We start from the raw sequence: 20,307 nt of genomic DNA, 5'->3' as shown, positions 1-20,307 counted from the left end.
AATAAATAAAAATGTTTAATATACACGAACTCTAATCTAGTCTGGTTCAAATCTCAGTTTTATGCGTATGACAACCCTCAACATTTGCTGAATAAGCTAGCGGGCACTGAGAAGATGGTGAGCTTAATGCAGTTTATACTCCCAAAAACATGGCAGAAAAAAAAGAAATAAAACTTATCATTTTCACAGTGGAAGAGATCATTTTTACTACTGTGAAAGAAAACTGTGTGTGTCTCATTTGCGGGGCGACTGTGGCGACGGCAAAGTGGCGCAACGTGGAGAGACAATTCAGTACTTGTCACAAAAGTTACCATGCTCACTACCCACCGGGCAGTGCACTACGGGCAGAAAAAAGCCCATGACTTAAAGGCAGCTTTGGCCAAATGGCAGTCTTTATTCACGAGGCCGGTGAAAAACTCCCGAAAAACAACTGAAGCCTCATTCAGAGCTACACATTTTTTGATAAAGAAGAAGTCATTTTCAGACGGGGAGTTTTTCAAAGAAGCAATGATGAAAATTGCAAACACTGTGTTTAAAGACGAGAAGAATGAAGCCAATGTCATATCCACTCTCTCCGATGTCCAACTGGGGGCAAGTACGATGGTTAGAAGGGTTTCAGCTATGTCCAGAAACTTGGTATCTGCACAGCAGCTATGAAGGTTGTCAGCCTGTTTGGTTCAACCTATCTCTGTGAATCAGCCTTTTCTGACATGAACTTCATAACATATAGTTTAAGAAATACTATTGAAATATTTGAACAAATATGGGAGCCTTACATGAAACACAATAGCGAAAACCTACCGGGGACAATCACTACCTAAGTTAACGGAAGGAGAAGGAAATGAAAAGAATGGACTCAGTGGAATTTCTTGTGTATTTTTATTGAATGACAACATTGTTTGACTGGTTTAATGTATCCTAGATTTTGTACTTTAAATGGACGGGAGGGGGAGGTAGGGAGGGTGGGATGGGAGGAGGGATGGGGGGGGGAGAAAATGGCACTGTATATGTGTGAAAAGGAAAAAGTGTGTATCATGGTTAATGTGATTTATGGTGTGAAAAAAAAATTTAAAAAAAAGAACAAACAAAGAACACGCTTCACTAATGCACATCTGCAAGACTCAAGAGTTGCAGTGTCAAGTTACACCCCAGATTACAGTACACTGGTGAGCAGCATGCAATGCCTGGCTTCCCACTAACAGACAAAAAAACAGATGCCAGATATTGTCAGTGGCAACATGGCATTGCGACAGCAAAGTTAAATTCTGTTGGAGTTGATAAGTTTTTATATTAAATTACCCATCTTTTAATGTTTATTTTTACTGACACCAACAAATTCAAATGTTGAAAAATTGTGACAAATGTGTTTATAAAGTGTGACAAGATATGATGATTTTGTTAGAAATGCTGCAGATTTAGTGATTAGTACAAAATGTGATAAGATTTATTTAAAAATCTGAAAGAATTTATTTTTGTTAAATCTAATATAATTGATAACTTGTACAAACATGGTACATTGTTCATGATTTGTTTAAAATTGTTAGTTAGTGGCTAATAAAAATGAGACATGATAATTTCCTATGAAATGTTACAAAAGTGATCATTTGAAAATGGAACAATTGCAGAGATTAATAGAAATAAAGTGTTGCATGTTGAAACGTATCGGTTTCCTACTGTTTCCTACCTTGTTAAATCATTGTTAATGATTATTGTGAGGGATCATTAACGTGATCAGTGTCTTCACATAGATGAATATCATTAATCATTAACAATATATACCATGCAACTTTGTTATTTCAGAAGTGTGTACTAAATTGGTAGCCCTTCGTATTACTCAGTATCCTTGAAGTAGCTTGCAGTTTCAGAGATTGGTGACCCCTGCTCTACATCATGACAATCTTCTTCAAATTTCTGAAACTTAATCTGCATTTTGTCCACCATCTTCATACATTTTGAAACATCAGTCTTAATAGTAAGTATTTCTTCTTTCACATTCTTCTTTGGCTTGGCTTCGCGGACGAAGATTTATGGAGGGGTAATGTCCACGTCAGCTGCAGGCTCGTTTGTGGCTGACAAGTCCGATGCGGGACAGGCAGACACGGTTGCAGCGGTTGCAAGGGAAAATTGGTTGGTTGGGGTTGGGTGTTGGGTTTTTCCTCCTTTGTCTTTTGTCTTTGTCTTTTGTCTTTCATATTACTAATCTTTAATAGACATGAAATCCCAGCTTATTTGAGTTGATAAAGTCTGAATTTGTTTAGATAATGTATCCAATTGGCTTGATGGATGTACTTCATAAGGAATTGCAGAAGATTCAAGTTTACCTTCAGCCACATAATGAGATGGGGGCCTAACCTGGTAGAGCACTGTCTTCTCCTCCTCTGTTACTGGTAAGGTATCTCTTCTTCAGTCCTGACAATTTCTTTTTCTTCCTCTTCAGTCGATGTGGGTGCTTGCTCAACCCATCTGTGGGGTCTAGGCCTCTATATCGGCAGTCAACCAATACTGGGCTGTGAGTGTTTACCCCTCCCCGCCCCCGCCAGGCAACGTTGTGCACATACAAAGAGATCCGTGCATGCACGGTTGATCCTGCGGCTCAAGGAGCTGTAGTTGTTGCTTTCTAACTCCAGCGCCATCTTCCTTGGTTCCCTGGGGAGGTGGCGCTGGTGTTACCTGGATCTTCGTTGGAATTTGATGCGATGATCCTGGAGGAAGAGGAATTAATTCTCCAGGCTCCATTTCCAAGGTAGGCCCTAATTCTTCTATACTTGCTGCTTGCTTCAATGTAATTTTTTTCACTGTCTGTACTTTAGTTTTCCTCATAATTACTTTTTATCACTGATTTTAAAAAAAATTAAAGCTGTTGTTTAAAAATAAATAAAAAATAAATAGATCGGGTTTTAAGTAGTTCTTAAGTAGTTTTCAAGGGGTGTCTTCCCACATCTCCCACCTATGTCATCATACCATGCCTCACCCCCCCCCCTCACTTATTCAAATCTTCACCAATTTTCTTCAGGTGCATAGTTCAATTTATGTGCATTCTTTAATTTATTATCTACCAGTATACCTAAATATTTTATCCCATTCACCGGCCATTTAAATTGAGTAACTTGTTGACATTGAGTATAATCCCCTATTTTAAGAGGCATAATTTCACTTTTATCCCAGTTTACTTTATAACCCAAAACCTTACCATATTCCTCCATTATTAAATATAACTCACATAGTGAACCTATTGGCTCTGTCAAATAAATCACAAGATATTGTCATTTGTGAAGTTATAGAAGGAGTTCGAGTAATGTTTGGCCACATAGTTTTGTGTGTACAGGGGTACAGAAGGAGATTAAGTACATATCTTGTGTGACACCAGTGTTCAGGGTGATCATGGAGGGAGTGCTGTCCCCTCAGTCCTCCTTAAGCATAACCTGTAGGACAGGAAGTCATGGTTCTAATTGCAGAATGGGGAATGTTGAAGCCAAGGTTTCTAAGTTTGGGGATGAGTGCATTTGTTATTGAAGGTGGAGCGCGATCAATGATGTAGGTGTCAGTGATATTGTGGAGTTCCAGGGCTGAGTGTAGGGCCAGGGAGATTCATCTATCCTTGTCCTGTTGTGGCAGTAGGTTAAGCAGAATGGGTTGAGGGGGAGCTGGTAGGCTGGACCTAATGTGAGCCAAGGCCTCTTGAAGCACTTCATTATGGTGTAAGTCAGAGTCACTGGGCAGATAGTCATTTAGGTCCATCGCTACATTCTTCTTTGGCACGGAGCTGATAGTGGCCTACATGAAGCAGGTGGGTACTTCAGCCTGTAGTAGAAAGAGGTTGAAGATGTCTGCAAATACTTCCACCAGCTGGCCCGAGAAGGCTTGAAAGAAATATCCAGGGACTCTATTCGGCCCAATAGCTTCCCACTGGTTCATTCTCCAGAAGGCTGATCTAATCTGTGGTGGTGACCAAGGGGGAAGGTATACCTGATGTTCGGGAAGTGTATTCCACTACTCACTGACCGAACGAGCAGAAAATACACAGAGCTGTTCTGCCTGGTTTTGCTTGGCATCCATGATGTTTACCCAATATCAGTCTGCTGCTGCCTCTTGGACTCTCTGAAGGCCTTGCAGAGATAATACCTAGGTTTCTTATGTTGGGCTGGGTCACCTGACTTGAATGCCTCAGTCTTCAGTACTGAGTGCACCTTGAAGTTCAAGCCATAATTTCCTGTATTGTATGTGAGCTTAAGTTTAGATGGTATGCTTCAGTAGTTATAATAAAAGCATGAATTTATTATTCAGAAAGATCTCTTCTAATTCACCAATCCTTACTTCAAAAGAATGAATACCAATCATTATAAATGTTGAGTTGCAGTTTTTTTTTTGCAGTAGCATTTTAAAATGATAAAAAAATCCCAAATTTATGACAATTTATGTCCTTAAATGCTAATGAGCAAATTAGCTTCAAAGAAGTGAGGATCAATAACTATTGTGAAACATGCTCTTATATTGTGAGGGCTGCTGCTGAACACAGGTCGTCTCTGAATACAAACTGTAAGAGAAACCCACAGAGACCACCCTACAATAACCTATAAAGAATAAGAAACAAAGGGTATTGAGCCTGAAGATGTTTCGATTTCCCCAGACGCTCAGCCCCTGTCACATCAAACTACCAATTAGTCACATATTTTTACGATTGAGGATCAGCAGGCTTCTGGAATCTCTTGTCATCTTGAAAGGTATACCGATAATGGCATATATCAGGACAATCTTGAATCGAATGTTCAAAAAGACATTTCACGTAATGTGGCATCAACTTTAGATAAAGGGCATTTTTACTCCTCAATTACAATACAGCCTATGGTCTCCTCAACTCTCTATATCTCTCTTTTGACTCCAATCAGTCACTCTCAGCTAAGTGACCTGTCTACATCATTATTGCTCTATTAATTGCTTCTACCTACATTTTTTTAAGTGGTAGCCCTATGAGATGTCCTTCTCTTCAAAGTTTAATGCAGCTGGCCCAGCAATCAATGGACCTTTAACAGAATAATTGTGAAGGTTGATTAGCTGTCGAAAACTCTTTTTACAGCGTTCACAAGCAGTAAATCTCAGCTCTAAGCCTGAGATACTTCACATGTCACTTGGTCCTTCATCCAAGACTGATACATTGTGAAACAGCCAATGACAAATTCCACAATGTCGCAAGAATAAAGCAATACATAAAGTCAAACTGACTATTTTTTTTTTATAAAGGGTATAATCCACAGGTTTATATATCATCTAAAACTTCACTATATCGTCTGGTAAAATACATTATCTCAATATTTTTAGTCTCAATGGCCAGTGGGAAATCAAAACATTTTCATGGTTAATTTCATGAGAGACACACAATTTCAGCATTCATGTTACAGATAGTTTATATCATGTTCACAGAAATAAAAAATATATTACACACTTTGTCTCCACACTCATTCTGAGCCTGTGGGAATCACTGCCAAACACATTAAAGCATTGTGATATTAAAGCTACTTCAGCTTTCTTTGCCGTAGACATTGAAAGAAACTTTCAGAATTGCACTTCACCTGATGAATGAAAACTTACCTTAATGTTATAAATCTTTTGGTGAAAATGTCAGCTGGAAATCACAAAATTGCAAAGTTATTTGCAAAAATTCTCCAGCATTTTTATGTATTGTACTGCATGACCTGTTGAGTTTTTCCAGCTTTTTTTTTCTGTATTATACTCAACCCCAGCATATGCAAATTTTCTTGTTTAACCACAGAAATTTACCACTTTTGTCAGTCCACGTGGTGGAATCCAAAAATGAGACCAAATCTGCATTCTTTCTGCCAAGAAACCTAATTAAAATATATTAAAAATGTATACATATGGACCATTTTACAACTCCACTGTAATAGATAGAACCTGTAATGATCAGGAAATGTTGCTAGTGGAAGCTGAATGTTCATGAAGATGCCACTATAGAATGCACTTTAAAGTGCTTTCATGAGGCAAGAACCCACTTCTGCCAGCTGCACTTATTCAGAATTCCCCAGGCATCTATAGCTCTCTGTATTTGAAGCAAGAAGGTCTAACCAAATCTTGAAAGAAATTTAGAAAAGAGGAAATGGCTCCTATAAAAGCATGGATGACTTAAGAATCAAAGATTCATACAAAGGAAGAGATAATTGATCCATTTTGTTGCCATTTTGAAGGCATTTGCCCATTTTCACCACACATTACCTGATTGTTTGACTTCCTTTCCTCAAGAAGTAGAATGAAAAGCAAAGATGAAATAAGCTGAAGTTACAATAAAATAGTAAATAGGATATGCTGAAAATTACAGTAGTAAATCAACAAGACCAGTTATATTGTGCCAACACTGTGATATTTTGTCTGCAGATCCTTTAATAATTTGTTTATCTGTAGACCAATGAGCTAATCCCACCATAGTGTGGGGTCAACATGTTAACAAAATGTTGCTTCACTCCCAACTGTGTCCTGGAAATGCAGACATGTCAAGCAATAGGAGCTCTCAATGCACAATTGATTTCAATCTGGTTTGTCTAAATGACACAAGTTGTCTTTACACTAGAGCTAGTTGACAAGATGATACAAGCTATTCATAACGTTCCACAGGACACTTATATAACTCTTAAGCTCTTGAAATAATGTTGATTTTGGTGTTGGAATAGATCAGGTAAAGTACTGCAATTCAACACATTCACAACTATCATGGTTCTTAACTAATTTGTACAATTTCACACAGTGCCAAAATTACATTAATAGATTGCAAAAATTTTCAGATGGCATCATTTAAACATTTAATAATTTCTGTATACACTTTCAGCAATACTTAACAGCAAACCTCAATGTAAAAATGTTCCTTAACCAATTAGCACTCACGCCCCATTGAATCAATCAGTAGCTCTCCATACACAACTGCTACCACCTGCATTTTTGTCACACTAAAAGATCTGTTGGGTCACATGGCAATCTGAAATCAAATTTCTCTTAACTTGTGCAAGGAAAGGTAATTATGTAACCATGGGAGAAGTTCATAGATCAGGGAGAGTAATCAGTAACAGCTGCTTTATGTAGTGAGGCAGATTTAGATTACCTTTTGGTTGGACTGGTTACTGAAGATAGAAGTGAACTTGTTGCATCACAGATGAATAATGAGACATTGTGCCAGTTGAGGTGGACCTCTGGATGAGACAATGGGTCTATGGTAAAAGATTCCATGATTAACTTCATTGTAAACTCCTCAACAGTATTTCAGATAGGGATTGAGCTCTGAACTTAATTTTGAAGCCTTCTTCCTCTATTTAAGGCCAGTTTGAAGAATTCAGGTTTCTGTATTATCTTTCAATGTCAAAAAATGACTTCAGAACCTACACTGAATGCTGAATGATAGTGAGCCTACATTGTAAGCTAAATTACATCAAATCTGTACTGGAAACTGCATAAAGTTCTTGCTGAAGCCACAGCATCATATCATACACCTGGCGGACAAGGTTGAGCACACAGTGTGCTATTTGTATTGTGACAGAGTATTTAGAGGTGGTTTGGGAGGAATTGCTTGAGCAGCTTGGACTCACATTTTAAAACACAAAATATTTGCAGGACTTTTACGGAGTGCTTTTTGCAGAAAGAGCAATAAAGTTGCAGAATACAGCTGGCCTGGGAGTGCATGTGATTTTTGCAGGAAGAGGCAGAAGAGTTTTGCTCTCAGAGAGGGTGGATGTGAAACAAAGAGAGAAGGAGTCACAGAAATCAGTTCCAGAGGGACAAGCTGGCAAACTTTGGAAGGCTGTCTGGTCCAAGGAGAAGACTGGTGGTCTGAAAGGTGACCTGAAAGAAAGAGGATCATCTGGAGAACCCTAAAAGGAGCAAGTTTCATCAGCAAGACTGATTGAGAATGAATCAGCTATGGATGTCCTGAAAAAGGAATCTCTCTCTGAAAACCAGCAAGAAACCTCCTGAGTGGTAACCATTTGCCTGTTAAACACGAAAGCCTGGTGAACTTTGTTAATGCTAACTTCTATGCACAGTACAAGAATTGCCTGCAACTAGTGAGATTGGACTGTGATCCAAAGAACTTTTCTAATCCTAAATATTCATTACACACACCTGCGCTTAGTATTAGAGTGGGGATTAAGTAGGTTAAGTAGATTAAGTAATAAGTTAAAGTTTAATACTGTTGTTCAATTATAATTAAATCTACTTTTGTTTGAATAACCCTGTGTTGTGGTGCATATCTATTGCTGATGGCTTTTGGAGTCCTCTGGACTCCGTAACAGTATTTAGTGATCATATTCAAATATCTAACAAGATCTACTGTATGTGGTAATGTCAATTAGCATGCAATATATGTTTGAGATCACTGCTGTAATACTGAAACATGTCCAAACTATGAATTATGTTATGTGGACACTAACCACCATAACAGGACTTAACAGAAGGATAAATGACCACTGAAGCATTACTTTAAAAAAGTCCTTATATGGGTTACTGATGGATTCTCCACCACAGAAGGCAATCATGCCTCTGCTTCCAAAGTAGTCTGGAATTTGACATGTTGTTGGACACTCTTATCAAATTTCTAGAGATGCACTGGGAAAGTATACTGGCTGGTTGCATCACAGCCTGGACGGGGAATTTGACTACCCAGGATTGCAGCAGTTGTCAGAGGATAGTAACACATAATAATTTTTTCTTATAAATTTAATAACAATGAAAAGCCCTTCTTGCCTATGAAACCCATGTTTCCTAATTACATCCAATTATCCTTCCAACCACATATGTTTTGGTGGGTAGGACAAAACTGGAGCACCTGGTGAAAACTCATGCAGGTCATGTGGGGAACATTTAGACACCATTGGATATGAACCTGGGCCACTGGCACTGTTATACCTTTATGCTAACTGCTACATTAACTGTGCTATCACAGGCCCTGACCGCCAATGAACTGTAGACATCGATGTGAGGCACTTGTCCCGAGAAGGCAACCAACATTATAAACAACCTCCATCACCCCAGCCACAACCTCTTCTCACTGCTACCTTCAGGCAGAAGGTACAGCCCCCTGAAAATGATCAAGAACAGATTCTTTCCAACAGCTATCCCTTGGTAAACTGGTCAAGAATTGCTACAATATTACAAAATGACTGTTTGCTCTATTGCACATCTTTTTTTGGACTCTGAATATTGTATTTTTGTAATTTTTAATTCAATTAGTTTACAATAAAAGTTTTCTTTAAACAACACCTGTTCCATTGTAGCAAGTAAGAATTTTTCACTTTTGTGCATTGTACATGGTGTATGACAATAAACTCATCATTATGGATTATTTTCCAATAGTATATTGAGGAAAAGGCCTTCAATCTTAAGATGATTGGAGAAGATTGTTTGGGCAAGGGTTAATGGGGATAGGGTGTTGCGATGCAATAAAGTGGGAAATTACTCAGATCTATGTCTCATTGCCTGCCTCCAGCAGCGTTAAATTTGATCATGTCATGGTAAATTAGGATGTTTGAATGTCTGATTTAGCATGTCAGTGCATCCTATGATACGAGTATGCTACTTATACCTTGGTGAACACACATAAGCAAAATTGTCAGCAAAATAAGAACAATTTTCAATTCACAGTTAAAATTAAGTTAAAGCAAACAATTATAAGTTGAGTATCCCGACAGATTGTTTTGACAGATGTAGATTCAATCATCCCAACTTGATACTAGTGGTCTGGCATTACGCTTTGATTAAAAAAAACCCTTGTAAATAGGCAATGACCAATTATCTATATTAACAGTAACAAAAACTGAATACACAAAGCAATCTGTGGGTTTCTGCCTTCTCATTCTTCTACTATCATCTGAAATGGACAGTGAATTAGTAAAAAACCTGCTGTTTTTGGAGATGGACCTCAAATTAATGTTCTCAAAGCTACCACTTTGAAATTCACCAGAGAGAAGCAAATTAAAATAGAAAATGTGGAAGTTACTCAGCAGCATCGTTGGAGAGGGAACAGTTAACATCAGAATAAAAAGGGCTTTTCACTGTTGAATCTTTAAAACAAGGTGAAGAAGTATTTCTTTCATGAATTCATGATGTCATCTCCCACATCAGGGAAGAGGAGTGCATGTCAGGGTTCTTGCAGTCTTGGTAATCATGGTCCTCTTCAATAAAGGATCCAGGTCTGATTATGGTGGGGAGGGGGGTTGGGATGGTGGGGGTCTTCCTGCTGTTCACTACATGGGAAAGTCATCACAAGGATTCATCTCAATTACTATGCCCCCCAAGATGGAAAGGTTTGTCCAAAATATGCAAGGTCACATCTGCCCATCAAGAAGTATAATGGGAAGGAGGGAGGGAAGGGGGGGGGGAAGGGGAGAAAATGACACTGTGTATATTCAAGATGGAAATGTTTGTGTGTATTTTGGTTAATATGGTTCATAGTGTGAAAAATAAAAAAAATTATAAAAGAAAAGTTTAATGGATAGAAAATTTGTTGAATAATAAATCCAAGAAAACTACAGGGAGCACCACCACAAGACATTGATTTTTTTTGACCACACAAAACCTTTTTATTCTATCAACTGAGACAAGTTTAGAACTATCCTTTCCAAATTTGGCTGCATTCAGAAGATTATCTGCACTTGACAACTGCTAAACAATTAACTGCAAACTATAAATATCACCATTGGTTCACTACAAATCATATCCACATACAGATTGGGGCCAACAAAGGCTCTGTTGTCACATCAAGTCTTCTCTCATCCTTCCTTATTGCAGAACTACAGCTACTCTACAATGAATGTTTAGTTGAGATGGAGTTGGCCACAGGTTGAGCAAGAAAACTGTTTGGCTTTTGTTACCTCCAGTCTAGGACAAGTCCCTTGCAACTTCAGAAATCACATTACAATAAGCAGTCTGTTCTGCCAAAGTGAGCATTTAGAGACTGATCAAGTTTTTGTTGATCCCTTCATTGGAGCACAGAGGATGATGAACTTTGCATTAAATATTGCAGAAAACAAATGTCCTCCATCAATCTTCTTCCAATTGACAACATAGCCATCAAAATCAAGGTGCAACATATAGAATACTGGGGGAACTTAGTAGTTCAGTAAGCATCCATGGAAGTGAACAGGTAATCTACATTTTGAGGCATGACACTTTATCAGGAAACTCTTGATGAAGTATGGCCTGAAAGCTTGACTTTATTTAAGTTTAATTGTCATATCCACACACACACACACACACACACACACACACACACACACACACACACACACACACACACACACACACACACACACACAAATGCTGTTAAACTTTCAGATATGCACTATAATCCAGGAAGTAAAATACTCATTGAAAGCATTGCTTCAGCCAGCAATTATGACTCAGAGTAGACAAAGTTAATGAACTTAAACTAAAACATATAGTATTTTGAGAGTAGAAGTAAACAGGGGGTGTGGCAAGATGACGTAGAGGGCAGACGTGCAATCCTACTCCTCCTCAGCCTGTTTTTTAAGCACCCATCTTTAAACTTTATCTAAGTGAATAAAAGTTGTGTTTTTATTTTTGGGAACATTACTGGCTCACAATGGTGACTCATGTTAAAAAAAATGAAAGCTCAATTACAGAAGAAATTACCTTCTAAACGTTCTGAAGAATTGAGGCCTACCTGTCCAGTTGAAGCCACGGAATTGTCGTTTGGAACCTGCAAGACACAGAGAACTCCTGCCAGGCTGTGTATTACACCAGCGCCAAACTTGTCTCTATAAGATCGCGCCGGCATGATGATGAGCTCAGCCGGAGTTGATTCACGTGTTCGTGATGTCGGGCACGTGGGTGACCCGGCTGAGAGAAGGGCCCTTGAGCCTGGGCTGCCGTCAGGTGAACCGGGGATGCGCAGAATGGCATTGGAAATTGCCTCTGCGCGGTCCCTGGCCTTGCCGGGCATGCGTGGAGCATCCAGGGTCCGTAAACTTTTGGACCATGTGTGGGCTGTGGGGGTGCCCGAGCGGCGGCATTCCGACATGATCGGGATGCCACCGTCGGGTGTACAAACCAGCAGCCGCACCGGGAAGGGCCCGACAATTTTGGAAGAAGACGAAGACTTACCTTGAACGAGCAGTTCACAGCAACAATTGGAGGTGGAGTCTAGAGAAGGTAGGCCTCAAGATGTGGAACTGGAATCTGGAATGGAGTCTGTTTGTACAGTTTTGGGAGGGATTGATTATCATATGGACAATATGTGTAAACAAATATCTCAAAGGTTTTTGGAAGTGACAACAAAAATATCTAATATGTCTGAAGATATATCTACACTTAAGAGGGATGTCAATAAATGTATTAAATTGGTGGATACGGTGCAATAATTTTTTTTATTGAAACAGCTTTTTCTGAATGTAAAGTTCAAGTTGTACGTAATAAGGAAAAAATATAGAAAGTGGAAGGTTCGTTTGTGGATTGGGGAATCCAGAAGAAAGACTTATGAAAAAAATTGATTCATTGGAAAATCAAAGTCGGAGAAATAATGTGAAAATTGTGGGTCTCCCAGAAGACATTGAAGGGTCTGATCCAATAAAGTTTTTAAAGAGTTGAATTCCCGACGTGTTTGGTAAAGAGTTTTTCTCGGGAGGACTAGTATTAGAAAGTGCACATAGAGTGTTACGAAAGAAACCGTTACCGGGACAACCACCACGATCGGTCTTAGTTCGGTGCCTGAACTATCAAGACAGAGAAATGATACTACGGTGGGCGGGACAGAAGGGAAGACAAAGTCAATCTCCAATGATGAATCAAAATAAGAGTATTTTTTTATGCAGAGTTAAAAGATTATTAGGCGATGATGGGAGTTTAATTCGGCTAAAGAAGTACTGTGGCAGAAGGGTTATAAATTTGCTTTTCGATATCCTGCTGTTAAAGGTCTTTTATGGTAACTTTCAATCTCATTTATTTGAGAATGATCATGATACATTAGTTTTTGCTAATTCATTACCGGATTTACGAGGACATGGAGGAGGTTCACCAGCGTTGCCCAAAAAGAGGGCAAATGGAAATGGAAATGGGCAGAATGGGAAGAATGGGAAAAATGGGAAAAATGGAAAAAATTGAAAGAAAGAGGTTTTAACACAAAGTCTTATTGACATTGAAGACCCGGAAAAATAATTGGGAATGGAGTCATTGGGTTGAATATATTTACAGTACTGAATTTTATTAATATGAATAATGTATTTCTGGCTGGGGGGGTGGATAGCACTGAAATCTTTAATAGTCATCTGCCACTAATGGGGTTTATCACACCTAGTTTTTTAGGGCATTACTATCTTTGGGTAGTGTTTCTTTTTTGCGGGGAATAATTAAAATCTTTTCTATATATATATTTTCATTTTTAAAAAATATTGAGGAGAGGGAGAGTGGTTTTCATTTATTAGAATGGGAGCGATATTTTGTAGTAAGTGATTATATTGTTAGTTTGTAAAGATGTCTAGTTTGAAATTTGCAACTTTTAATTTTCAAGGGTTGAATAATCCGATTAAGCGAAAACGCGTTTTGGTTTATATCAAGAAAATGAAAATTGATATTGCTTTTTTTCAAGAAACATATTTGATTGAAAAAGAACATCTGAAATTGAAGGGAGATTGGGTTGGGCATGAGTTTTTTTCTTCATTTAATTCTAAGACAAGGGGTGTAGCAATTCTAATTCATAAGAATTTGTCTTTTGAGTTGCATACGATGGAAGGGAATGCTGGAAGGGTTTTAAAGGTGAATTGTAATTTTTTTTACTGAATTTTGGACTTTCCTTAATATTTATGCATCTAATGTGGATGATGAGTGTTTTATTTCAGATGCTTTTTTTAAATTAAATCAAGCTAATGAAAATATTTTAGTTGGGAGAGATTTTAATTATGTCTTGGATCCTTTGTTGGACAGATCCCCAAAAAGTATATAGAAATCAAAGATGGTGATACAAATTGGGGCCTTGATGAAGGATTTAAATTTAGTGGATATTTGGAGAAGGGTTAATCCTACAGAGAAGGATTTTTCTTTTTATTTGTCTCGACATGATTCATTTTCGAGAATAGATTTTTTTTTAATATCGGCACATTTACAAGGAAGGGTATCATAGGCAGAATATAAAAGCAGGGTTATATCAGATCATTCTTTATTATTTTTTCTTATGTAAGTTCAGAAGTGGTACATTCATCTTATAGATGGAGATTTAATATAATGTTGTTGAAAAAACCAGAGTTTTTTATTTTTGTTAAAGAACAGATTATTTTTTCTTGTCTGAAAATGTTAATTCAGTAAAAAAGTTGTTTTGTTTTATGGGATGCGTTAAAAGCTTATTTAAGAGGACAGATTATTAGTTATACCACTAAAGTTAAGAAACAGTATATGATTGAAAGCTTTGAATTAGAAAAGCAAATTGATGAATTGAAGAAGGAATTTCAGAAGGAAGTGACAGAAGATAAAGTATGGTTTTGACTAAATTGAAATTGTGTTATAATATGTTGCAGACTTATCAATTTGAATGCTTAATTAATCCATCTAAGCAGTGATATTATGAGTTGGGTGAGAGGGCACATTAAGTACTTGCATGGCAGTTAAAGAAGGAATGGGTTTCATGGGTTATTAATTCTGTAAAATAGAATTCAACAGTTACCTATAAACCTCAGGAAATTAATGACCAGTTCTATTCTATTTATAAAAAAATATATAATTCTGAGGGGATTCTATTTTATCTAAGTTAATGTTATCAGCATTAGAAGAGGAGGATGTTACAGATTTGGAAGCTCCATTTACAGAATTAGAGATTAAGGTGGCTATGTTGGAAATGCCCAATGGAAAGTCACCAGGTGATGATGGGTTTTTGGTGGAATTTTATTAAACTTTTTATGAAGATTTGTCTTTGGTGTTTGGGGAGGTTTAACAAGTGACTGAATAGTATGAGTTACCAGAATCTTGTTCTTGTGCTTTAATTACTGTAATCCCGAAAAAAGATAGAGACCCATTGAAAGTGTCTTCGTATAGATCTATTTCTTTATTAAATGTTGATTATAAAATAATAGCAAAAATGCTAGAAAATTGACTTGCTAAGTATTTACCCAAATTGATACATGTTGATGAAACAGGTTTTATTATAAATAGAAATGCTTCAGATAATATTCTTCAATTGATTAGTTTGGTTGTGCTTGATGCGGAAAAAGCTTTTGATAGGGTTGAATGGGAACTTTAATTTAAAGTACTGAAGAAATTTAAATTTGGCCCTTTTTGTATTGCTTTATATACAAACCCGACTGTTAGGGTGGAGACAAATGGTCAAGTTTCATCATCGTTTAAATTGACACGTTCAACTCGACAAACCTGTCCATTGTCACCAGCCCTGCTTGCATTGGCTATTGAACCATTAGCTCAAACAATAAGGCAGAATGAACAGATAAGAGGGATGACGGTTATGGATGAAGAGTATAAGGTAAATTTGTTTGCAGATGATGTTTTGATATATTTAACAAACCCAGAACAATCATTGCCACATTTACGGGAATGTTCATTACATTATGGAACATAATCTGGATATAAAGTTGATTGGGATAAAAGTGAAATTTTACTAGTTGAAGGAGATTACTCAGAGAATAAACATATTATAAAATTGAAATCGTCTGATAAAATTAAATATTTAGGAATAATTGTAAATACTGAGTATCAATCTTTATGTAAGTTAAATTATGTTCCATTATTAAAAAAAGATTAAAGCAGATCTAATTAAGTGGAAAGATCTTCCGTTAACTTTAATTGGTCAAGTTAATTGTATTAAGATGAATATGTTTCCTCATATTCAATATTTATTTCAATCAATACCATGTTCTCTTTCAAAGAGTTTCTTTCAGGATTTAAATAAAGTTACAAGAGAATTTTTATGGCAAGGTAAACTACCATGGGTAGCATTAAATAAACTTACTTGGAAGTATGCTTTAGGTGAGCTTCAATTACATAATTTTCAAAATTATTATGAAGCAGCCCAGTTGAAATTTATTAGTAGATTGATGGATTTGGACCAGTCTCCAAGATGGGCTAAAGTTGAGATGGCCTGTATTCCTGCAGCTGAGGTGTATCAATTTATATTTTGATGGAATATAAATTTGGTGAGGGAATATAATATGCTGATATAAAACATTTATTAAAATTATGGATTAAAAAAATAAGATTTTAGGATCAAAAGATAAATTGTCAATTTTAATTCAAATATATAATAATCATCTTATCTCTTTTTCAATGTTTAATAGTCATTTAAAGAGTTGGGATTTTAAGGGTATAAAAACATTACAGGATTGATTTGCAGAAGGTCAGTTTCTTTCTTTTACTCAATTGAAAGAGCGTTTTGATATTGCTGAAAATTCTTTATTTGTTTATTATCGACTTCAATCTTTGGTGAAAAATATGTATGGTAGATAAATGATTTTACCTGTATTGATGGAATTCGAGTCTTTGATTTCTTCTATATTAAAAAGGGGTTGTATTTCTGTTATGTATGTATTGCAAGACAGTATGTATAAATCGGAATGGGAAAAATCTAAGCTTAACTGGGAAAATGATTAAGCTTTTGTTTTTCCTGAAGATGTGTCATCATTAGTGTTACTAAATTGATGAATGTACGGTATGGAATGGTTAATTATAATTTTTTACATCAATTGTATTTAACACCAGAGAAATTTTAAAAATATGGTTTTAGTAATTCGGATTCTTGTTTTAAATGTGGTGTATGTACTGGAACTTTTTTACATGCTGTCTGGTCTTGTGTGTATGTACAACTATTCTGGGATTAATTTAAGTTAATTTTTGTAAAAAAAAATATAATTTTAAGTTACCATTGGACCCATCTATTTTAATGGGTTATATGATTCCTTTATGGGAATTAGGGTTGGATGAATTTCAAATTGCATTTAATTATGTAGCATTGTCTTTAGCTCAAAAATGTGTAGCAAGTACATGGAAAGATAATATAGTGATTAATATAATGAATAATGGCATAATGAATTGAAAGTTTGTATTGTTATGGAAAAAAATTACATTTATTTTACATGACAATTATTCTTTTTTTGTTAATAAGTGGTTACCATATTTGGAATATATGCATTTAGATATATTTTGATTTATTATATACTTTTAGTTTCTGTTTATATATTTTTTAGCTCTCCTGAAGAGAGTTTACTGATGGGGTGGGAAGGGGGTGGGGATGTAATTTTTTTAGTTGTCTTGGTTTTTTTAAATTTTATTTTTTTTTAGTATATACTCATAAAATCTTCTTTATGGAATGTACTTTGTATTACTATTAATGATTCTTCAAATAAATAAAGTTTATTTTTAAAAAGAGAGTAGAAGTAAACAGCCACGAATTGTCCCCAATTAACAAGCTTAAAGTCTAAAACTCTGTGATTTACTGGAGTTGTCTCCAGTTTGATTGACAGGAGAATTATACCCATCTACCTAGTCATGGTTTTATCAATTTGTGCTGCCTTCACAAAATCTAGAACTAGAACCTCACCCATCTGAAGTGATTGAATCAATTAAATGTTATGAAGTGATCACCTGCCTTTATTTTGACAACATCTGTTTGTAACTACAGGTTAGTTAGGTTTCCCAGGAAGTCCAATGGCTGAGGGCATGTGAGAAGGGCTGAATCCTTGACATTAATACCATTATAGAACAGTTTATGAGCTAGATCCAGGAGGTGCAGAAATGTTGCCTTCAGATCCTTCAAATTCCAATGTCTGTTCACATCATCTGTTAGCTCCCAAATATTTCATCTATTTGTCATTTAGTAACCCAATGCACAGGTACCAATGGATGGATTGGAACTGAATTCCAGATGTTAAACACTTGCCCTTGTGTTCCACTTATTGCTCAGAAGTGCCATTCAATCCTAGACAATGTTTAGTTCCCAGCATTAAAATGATTTCTATATTCACCATCTCTTTCCCCGGTCGCCTCCCAGCACTTTTGTCCTCCTTTACCAGTCTCCCACAGTAATTAAGCCCACCAAACTGAAAACCTCCTTGCAATTACAAAACTCCATTGCCCATGATCACAACTGTCTATGTGAGGTCTCTTCAGGAATCATGATGTCCTGTACAATTATGGCCAGATCCTAAACCTTCTTCCACTTTAACTTTGTGAATCATGCTTCTTTTCTAGCAGAAATTGATTAAATGGATCTGTGATTTTCAGGAAACCAAGTTTTATTGTCCTTTCATCAGCAGATTCCTGTGACAAAAATTCTTCCTAAATCTCCCACAACTTGCACAGAAGAGCCTCCTTTGACTCAATAGTTTACAAGATTGAAGGTGATGTGATTTCCCCCCTCAAGGCACTTGTATGCTAAATCTTCATAAGAAATTGGATAAGATTATATATTCCTCTTTATTTACTTTAATCCCCTTAATATCAACTTCTTGTCTTATCAATTGCACCAATGGTTCAGTTGCCAAAACAAAAAAAGCAGGAGATAAAGGACAACCTTGCCTTGCCGACCATGTTAAGGGAAAAGATGATAAAAGTTGCCCATTAGTAACTACTTTAGTCCTAATCCAATTAATAAATTTTGAACAAATTTAAATATTTTGTAAAATTTTAAACAAATAATTCCATTCCAATCTATCAAAAGCTTTTTCTGCATCAAGGACAAAACTAATGCCGGTTCCATTTGCTTTTGAGCACTATGTATTAAACTAATCAATTTTGTTGTATTGTCAGCAGAATATCTATTCTTAATAAATCCAGACTCATCTAGATGAAGTAACTCAGGTAAATATTGATTTATTCCATTTGCCAAAACTTTAGCTGCAATTTTATAATCAGCATTAAATAATGATATAGGTCTATAAGATTCCGTCTTTAGTAAATCTTTATCTTTCTTAGGTATCATTGTTATCACAGCATATAAATGGAACTCAAAATTATTAATCGTCGTAGACCCACCAATTTTAAAATAATTATAGGATGGTGCAGTATAATTTTCTACATCAATTATATTTAACCCCACAAAATTGAGAAAAAAAATCAACTTAGTTCTTCAGATTTGGGTGTTTTAGGTGTGGAAAAGAAATAGGTACTTTTTTCAATTGACTTGGACTTGCCCTAAGGTTAAACGTTTTTGGTTACAAATTAAATTGTTTTTAGAACAGGTATTAAAAGTGAACCTTTTGATCCATTACTGTTTTTATTAGGGGATATTAAGTCAATTGTTTTAGGATTGAGATTGAGTTTGTATCAAATTGAATTTTTACATTTGGCTTTGACTGTTTCTAAAAAATGTTTAGCTTTCACATGGAAATCTGATTTGGTTTTAAGTATGAAAAGACAGCATAATGAAATGAAATCTTGTATTCCTTTTGAAAAGATAACATACAATTTGAGAGATAAATATTTTTTCTTTATTAAAGTTTTGAGCCCATATTTGAATGTTATTGGTGTTAAAATTTAATCTTTCGGTCCGCTTTGTTGGGTGCCACTGCCTCCGCAGCTAAAAAGTTTGAATATGACCGTATTTGTTGATGATCTCTTTTTCTTTCTTTTGTAGGGGGATAAGGGAGGAGGGAGGGTATTAGTGGGGTGGTTGGGGAGATTGTTTTTTTCTCATATATTTAATCACATTATATTTGTATCAGGATACTGTAACTAATGTTATATTATATAATTTAAAAATTTTAAATAAAATTTTAAAAGAGAAATTGGATAAGACTGGGGTAACAACACACAATATTGGAGAAACTCAGCAGGACCTTTATATAATAACAGTAAAAATACATAACTAACATTTCAGCTTGAGCCCTTCATCAAGGTATGGAAAAATGTTATCAGGTGTCCGAACTAAAGAGCAAGGGAGAGGAGGTGTGGACGCAAAGGCAGGAGGTAATAGGTGGAGAGTATCCTACTGGGGCCATACTTGGTACTCGCTCCAATGGGTTGCTGCGAGGGGAACTCAGGGATTTGGTGAGGAGGAATGGGGTCAATACATGGAAGAAATGGGGCAATTTAAAACTTCCAGCCATCAATAAATTGAAATCAGAAATCAGTTGCTTTAAAGTGAGGTGGGGGGGGGGTGGTTTGCAGTTGGCAATTAACATATGAGGTTGAGGGAAAATGAGCAACATTATTCACTCTAGGGGAGGGGTTGAATTTAGAGTTGAGGGCATGATCAGTGATGGGGAGATGGTTGATGTTAATGTTTGAAGTTATGAGTGTTCAAGTGAGAATGATCATTGACTGGGCTTCACCATCAGTCTGGAGAATGGGGTAGAATCAGGA

General features: G+C 36.3%; 1 long non-coding RNA gene across 1 annotated transcript in view; it reads right to left on the bottom strand.

Annotated features, from left to right (window-relative positions):
• Positions 1–20,307, bottom strand: part of LOC138756341 (uncharacterized) — a 41,560-nt gene that overhangs the window by 13,007 nt on the left and 8,246 nt on the right. The window contains exon 2 of the long non-coding RNA XR_011353008.1: positions 11,678–11,713. This is a non-coding gene — a long non-coding RNA (uncharacterized lncRNA). The remainder of the gene's footprint in view (positions 1–11,677; positions 11,714–20,307) is intronic.

Source organism: Narcine bancroftii, chromosome 3, assembly GCF_036971445.1.
Source record: "Narcine bancroftii isolate sNarBan1 chromosome 3, sNarBan1.hap1, whole genome shotgun sequence".
NCBI lineage: Eukaryota > Metazoa > Chordata > Chondrichthyes > Torpediniformes > Narcinidae > Narcine > Narcine bancroftii.
Note: the sequence above shows the minus strand (reverse complement) of the source record. Positions and strands in the feature narration are given on the sequence as shown.